Genomic DNA, 6,987 nt, shown 5'->3' with positions numbered 1-6,987 from the left:
TTGGCAAGGTACAGCGCCAAAGCCTCTGCAGATCTGGAGGGCCCGACCATAGCAGAGTTGGAGTGGAGGGGCACAATGGAGCCTTCCTGGCACAAGAACAGCCTTCCACAGCCCAGCCCACTGCCTCCTCCACCGGCAGCTGGGACACTCCCACATTCCACTCAGGCATGGCCAGCCATGTGCCATGGCCACGGCATGGCCACTAGCACACACACACACACACACTCACACACACACCAGACACACATACACATACCCACAGTCCACCGCAGTGCAGCCTGTTGCAACTGTCGGTACTTGGTCATGGTGGTCCTGAGGCCCATCAGAGGCGGTGGTGGTGTCCACTGTAAAGCAGGGCCAAGGTGGCGTCAGTGAGACCAAAGCACGCCAGAGTCCACAGCAAGCTAGCCCCAGCAGTCACACAAGGCCCATGCTTGCAGCTCATGCCACAGCCTGTGTGGGCTCCTGCCGGGCTCACTGCAGGACCTGGCACGCATGGCTGACTGGATGGCCTCTGAGAACCGGCAGTGCCATCACTCCCATCCCCTCCCTCCCTCCCTCCCTCTGTCCACAGTGGGCGTGGTGCTACACACTCCAGTTTGCCTTGGCAAACTGGCAAGCGCTTCTGCGGTACACACACAGGCACTGCAACTGGGGCCTGTCGCATGGTGGGCTTGAAGCTTTGCTCATGCATGGGTCCACCGTTCAATCACAAGCCCATGGCCACACCCGCTCCTGGCCAAGGTCGGGGATCCAGCTCCATATTGCCCAGGGAACTAGCCTTGCCTCATGACCTCTTTCCAGCCAGGCAATGCACCCTGGATGGAGCTCAGGGCTAATGGGGCCATGGGAGAGGCTGAGGGATTTGGAAACAACTCCCAGTCACCAGCACCAAGAATGCCCGCCTGGGCTCACAACAGCCTCAGGTCATGTCCTGTGGCTCTGCACATGCCAGGAGCCATGCGTGAACAGCCCTGGGGCCCAGCATACCACCCACAGCATCCCATGACATGACTCCTCTTTTTGGTCATTGCTGTCCAAATTCATCATAGTCCAATATCTAGCAGTGCACCCAGGTTTCAATATCCTGCCTTAGCACTCATTTCTTACTTTGCACTTGACATAGTGCACACCACTCTGTACTCCCAGCTGTAACATTATTCATACCTAGCCCCGGGGACAACTACAGGAGATCAACAACCCTTGGTTGGTGAGAGAAAAGGTCAGTTCGATGAAAATTAGAACCTGATAAATTCAAGCTGGCCATCTCCTTCCATTTAGCATCAGCCTCACAGGGCACAGCCTTCCATCTATGACATGCCAGCAAGTTTCCTCCTGAACAAGTGCAAACATTCATTCTCCTTACAATACATCTATACTCCCTATTATTGAACCGCCAGGTTTGTCCATGGGATATGAAGCATCTTCAGATGACATAGTTTGAACTCTCTTTGTAATGGAATGCTTCATATCTGTTAAGTGAACTGATCAACCAAGATAGTAACGTCCACCATCAGGAACACTGGCTGTTCTTTCTAATTCTGCTCTCTACTTATACCCTGGAAAAAACAGCAGAGGCTGGCCCAAGTCCTTTGGCCGCTGCACACATATACCAAACTCCGAGGAAAATCCTGGATCGAGGCATCAGAACAACCCAGCTTTTGTGGAGTGAAGCAGAGGATGCAAGATTGCTCTCCCTGTCACTCCCGTTCTCTCTGTAACTCTGCCTTTCCAGAAATCTTCAAGTAATCTCAAAACCAAGAAAACTAAACAGACAAAAATATCCAAAATCACAAGAGTCAGCAGACCTTCCACCCTGGTGTCTCCTCTCTGTATCCCTGCCCTTCCAGTCAAGATAAAAGAAACCTTAACAAAATACTCACTTCCTCAAACAAATATTCCAGCGCTTGTAAAACGACACAGAGTATTAAGGTGCATTATGTGATGCTAACTAACATCCCCTGTTCTGAAACAATCCATCTTTCTCGTGCTATTTCCTCTGATGCGCAGCTACGCAAGAAAGTCACAAGATTTGGAAGTCATAAGGCCAAACATGATCAACGCAGCCTTTGCAAGAGTAGGTTGTATACTTAAATGAAAAATATATGTGGTATTCAGAAAAGTCATTTCAGGCCTGAATTCTTGGAAGACCCAGCTTCCCATAAGAGGGAATTAGTATATAAATTTATTCTAAAAAGCAATTTTTGTTGACTATAATAATGTCATCACAAAAAATATCTTAAAGTACATCTTCCACTTGCAGTCCAGTTTCCTGTTAATCCATCAGGGAGGCAACAGGTGACAGTTCAAGTCCTTGGGTTCCTTCCAACCCCTTAGGAGACCTGAATGAATTCTTGCCTCCAGGCTTCAGTCTGATCTCTGATAGGAGCACTTGGAGACTGAATCAATAGAAAATGATCTCTCCATATCTACCTCTCCTTTTGTCCATCACTCTAAACTTTCAAGAAAAAAATAAATGCTTAATAAAAAATCACATTTCTTCATGCACGTATTTATTACTTACAGTTCAGGAAAAAGCATAAAAGTTAGAAGAACCACCAATGGAAACTGGTTGTAAGCAACAAAAAATCCCTCTACATCACTTTTAAATCGCCTGGAAGTCTGTAATAAATTCCAAATACAATATCTTCTAAGATTTATTTATCTGAAGTTCAGAGTTACAGAGAGTCAGGGATAGAATAAGGAGCACCAGAGATGGAGACCAAAGTTTCTTCTGCTAGTTCACTCCCTAATACAGCAACAGCAAGCCTGGGACAAACAGAATCCAGGCATATAAAGCACTTTCCAAGTCTCCCAAGTGGGCATTAGGGACACAGGTATTTTCATCTGTCACCTTCCACTGCCTGTCCACACCCAGGACTCAAAAATGTATTCATATGGAGGCCAGCACTGCAGGAAGCACCTTCAAACACTATACCACAATGCCAGGCCCTAAATGTTACCTTAAAAAAAAATTAAAGTCACCAAACTTGGTTTGAGAACACAGTGCATGGCTTCACCTAACCCAGGTTTTGGCAAGTCCAGACTGCAATGGACAATGACAAAAAGTTACGGTGGTGGCCCAAAGTAGTGTAACAATTGAACTTCATAAAAATCTTGAGTTACGAATTTGTGATTTGCATAGCATTCCTTTTTTAACTAGTCACCTATTTATTTGTGTAGCCTATAACAGAGAGAAAACAAGCACTCAAATATTATGGTATAAATTTCCAAAGGGCTATAAGGAAGATGTGCATCCACTGTGAAGACAACAGTAGGGAAGGAAAGTACTGGTCTATGAGGTGTTGAAGGGATTTCCCAGGGCTGCTCCAATGGGAGTTAAATGTAAAGTGAGACAGTGACACTGTTACCAACTTGCCAAAGCACAAGCATATCAAGAATATGGCCTACACCTCCCAGATCGCCTCTCGAGAGTGACCAGTGCTCCGTCAGCTTTGGAGGTGGAAGGCGGACAAAACCACAGAGCTGGCCACTCCATTCTCAGCTTGCCACAGACCAGCAACTGGAAGACACTCTGACATAGTGTGTGCACCCCAAGCGGAGCACCTCACTCCAGGGAGCATGGGTTATACTTGTGGCTTTGCTGCTTCCCCAAAGGTATCATGGCTGCCCTCACAGCCCTGGTGAACCCAAGATCCCCAAGAAGAGGACCAAAAAATACATCTGGCACCAGGCTCACCACTATGTCAAGATTAAGCAGCACTGGCAGAAGCCCAAAGGCAATGACTACAAGGTGTGGGAGAGGTTCAGGGCCAGATCCTGATGCCCAACATTGGTTACCGGAGCAACAAGAAGACAAAGCACAGGCTGCCCAGTGGCTTCTGGAAGTTCCTGGTGCACAACATCAAGGGGCTAGAGGTGCTACTCATGTGCAACAAATCCTACTGTGCAGATTGCTCACAATGTCTCCTCCATGAACTGCAAAACCATCAGAGAAATGGCAGCTCAGCTGTCCATCTGAGTCACCAATCCCAATGCCAGGCTGCTCAGCAAAGAAAATGAGCAGGCAGCTGGGTGCAAATTTTGTATTTGTGCTCAAGTAAAACCTTGAACCCCCCCAAAAAAAGTCTAGAAGGGGAACAAAAAACAAAAAAAGAACTAGTCATAATTTTATCAAAAGATGAATACTGATTTAATACCTAAAGCAACACGATTTTCTGTGTCCTTCTTCATGTCCAATTTTGCATTGTCATCATTTTTAGTTATGTCCTCTACAATGATGAGAGATGAAGACAGGTCTTTCGCCTTTAGGAAGTGTTCAGACATTTGATGTTGAGCAAAAAACAAAACAAAACAAAAAGGTGAATGACGTACACTAGTGTATTCATTATTTCTTTAAAGATTCCTTTACTTATTTATTTGACAGTCAAAGGACAAATAGGAGGAGACAGATACAGACAGAAACACTCTCCTATTCATGGGTTTGCTCCCCAAGTTATTGTAACATTGTGAAACGAGGAGTCACGGCCTCCACCTGGGTCTCTCATACAATACGGGTGGCAGAGGTCCACGGAGTTGGGCCATCTTTCGGTAGCCTTTCCAGGTACATTAGCAAAAAGCTGTATGAGATGCTAATATATGTGGTAGCTTTAACCTACGTATGACAATGCCAGCCCAACTTTACAACTTGTGGATGTACAAGTACAGTTTTTGAATGAATCTACATAGGGTGGGTATTTGGCACAGTGGTTAAGGCACATCTTGAGGGCTCAGTGCAGTAGTCTAGTGGCTAAAGTCCTCGCCTTACACACACCGGGATCCCATATTGACACTGGTTCATATCCCAGCCGCTCCACTTCCCATCCAGCTCCCTGCTTGTGGCCTGCGAAAGCAGTTGAGGAAGACCCAAAGCCTTGGGACCCTGCACCTGCATGGAAGACCCAAAAGAAGCTTGAAGCTCCTGGCTCTTGGCTTCGGATCAGCTCAGCTCTGGCCATCCTGGCTGCATGGGGAGTGAATCAGTGGACAGAAAATCTTTCTTCATCTCCTTCTCTCAGTATACCTGCCTTTCCAGTAAAAATAAATAAATCTTTTTAAAAAACACACCCCTTGAGATGCTCATTCTCCATCTAAATGCCTGGGTTCCCATTCTGACTCCATCTCTTCATTCCAATTTCTTCCTAGTTCCCTTCCATGAACACCACCACCTCACCAGTGGGCAGTTCAGGTAGACGTGTCCCTGCCACTCCTCTCAGATGGAGCTCCTGACTGCTGGCCACAAGACCCAGCCAAGGCTCCTCTGGATACTTAAGACAAACAGCAAGTGGGAAAGCTTTATGTAAGTCTGTCTCTCTCTCTCTGTCTCTCTACCTTTCAGACAGGTAGAGAAGCTGTAACATATTATTGGCTATTAAGTGCTTGTAAGATAAAACCAGAACAAGTGATTCCTAAATGGAAGATCTCATAATGGCTCATTCTTGCTAAGTACTTATTTTTAAATGGTAAAATGTTTTATATGACATAATTATCTGCTAAAAAATAACAGTGATCATGAACCCAAGGATACATTTTATATAATTATGAAATCTGTTACACAGATTACAAATTTCAGTGTATTCAAGATAAAACAGAACTAAGTGAGGAGTTCAACTGAGATAAAACACATTCTTAAGAATTCAAATTAGAACATAAGAGGGCTCCCAGTACTGGGTACTCTTTTTTTCCTTTGTAAACAGAAAGATTTTCCAGCACTGTAACAAAAAATAATCAAAGGACCGAGCCATGTATTTCTCTGGAAAGACCCACCTAAATCTATTCTGCTCTACAGCTGCCATGCTTCCATCCCTTCACTCTTTAGATTTTGAGGCACAAACAACAGGGCCTTCAGATTTGAGCACAGTTCAAGGGTAGTGTTTCATTTTTGTTTCGTTTATCGTGTATTTCAAGGTCTTTCAATCTTTTTACGCTTTAGGGAAAGAATTAAACAATACATTTATCCCTTGGTATCCACAAGTGGAAGGTTCCAAGGACCAGCCATCCAACTCCTAAATGCCAAAATCCACAGCTGCTCAAGTCTCTTGTACACTGCAGTGCAGTATTCAGGTACAATCTACACATACCTATATTGTAACTCAGTTCTATACTGCAACTAATACTAACTCTGTCATAGAAATTGTGGTAGCACTATCGAGAACAATGACAAGAAAAGACTCCATCAGACACAATTCGTATGTTTTTCAAATATTTCTGATCTACAGTTTGCTGAATCCATAGGTGTGGAACTTGTGGGTGCAGAGGGTAAGCTTATGACACTAAAAATATTTTCAAGATTCCAGTCTAGCAATTTAATTCATAATTTGCCATAGTGAAAATTTGTTTGCAAAACTGTTTCTCTCTCTTTTTTTTTTTGCATGGAAAACTTTCCAAATTTCCACGTTAAAATAAAATTCCAGCCAGCTCAGTCACACAAATCAGAAGAGCCATTAACCTTAATGTGATCTTCTGTATCCTTCAGAAGTTGTTCTGTCTGTATTTTAGTGTTTTCAAATGTCATTTGCAGTTGATTAACTTCTTTCGCAAATTCTTCATCCCATGACTCAGCTTCTGAAAGCTGAAACCGAAACAAAAAATTCAACTCATCATGCACGTTTGTAACAGATGAATTTACAAGGCTGGTGTGTCATTAAGAGACATCAAAAAAGGCAGTTCTGCTACTTCTAGGAAGGAAGAAGACTCCTATTACAAAGAATTTCCAAATTGGGATAGTTAAAATAAGACTAAAGTATTCTTCAACTGACTTACACATGGATATCAAATAAAAGGTTTACTGAGACAAACACACCTCAAAGAGTTCATGGAGAAAAAATAGGGATCATATTTGGCCACTAAAAATGCTTTAAAATCCATACAAACTTTGGATACTATGAATTTTTCCATAAAACTGTTCAAAACACTAATATCAGGCCTCTGCTTAAGGGGCCTGCATCCCATGTGGGTATCAATTCAAGTGCTGGCTGCTCCACTTCT

At 44.0% G+C, this 6,987-nt stretch overlaps 1 long non-coding RNA gene and 1 pseudogene across 1 annotated transcript; both read left to right on the top strand.

Annotated features, from left to right (window-relative positions):
* Positions 1 to 303: 303 nt before the first annotated feature.
* Positions 304 to 3,982, top strand: LOC101522023 (large ribosomal subunit protein eL32-like; annotated as a pseudogene).
* A 489-nt stretch (positions 3,983 to 4,471) lies between these two features.
* Positions 4,472 to 6,034, top strand: LOC131478131 (uncharacterized). Its single transcript, XR_009244320.1, has 3 exons — positions 4,472 to 4,564; positions 5,146 to 5,299; positions 5,933 to 6,034. It is a non-coding gene; the product is annotated as an uncharacterized LOC131478131 (long non-coding RNA).
* Positions 6,035 to 6,987: the final 953 nt, after the last annotated feature.

This window comes from Ochotona princeps, chromosome 27 (genome assembly GCF_030435755.1).
Source record: "Ochotona princeps isolate mOchPri1 chromosome 27, mOchPri1.hap1, whole genome shotgun sequence".
In the NCBI taxonomy this organism is placed as follows: Eukaryota; Metazoa; Chordata; class Mammalia; order Lagomorpha; family Ochotonidae; genus Ochotona; species Ochotona princeps.
The sequence above is the reverse complement of the archived record's forward strand: the minus strand, read 5'-3'. Positions and strand labels throughout refer to the sequence as shown.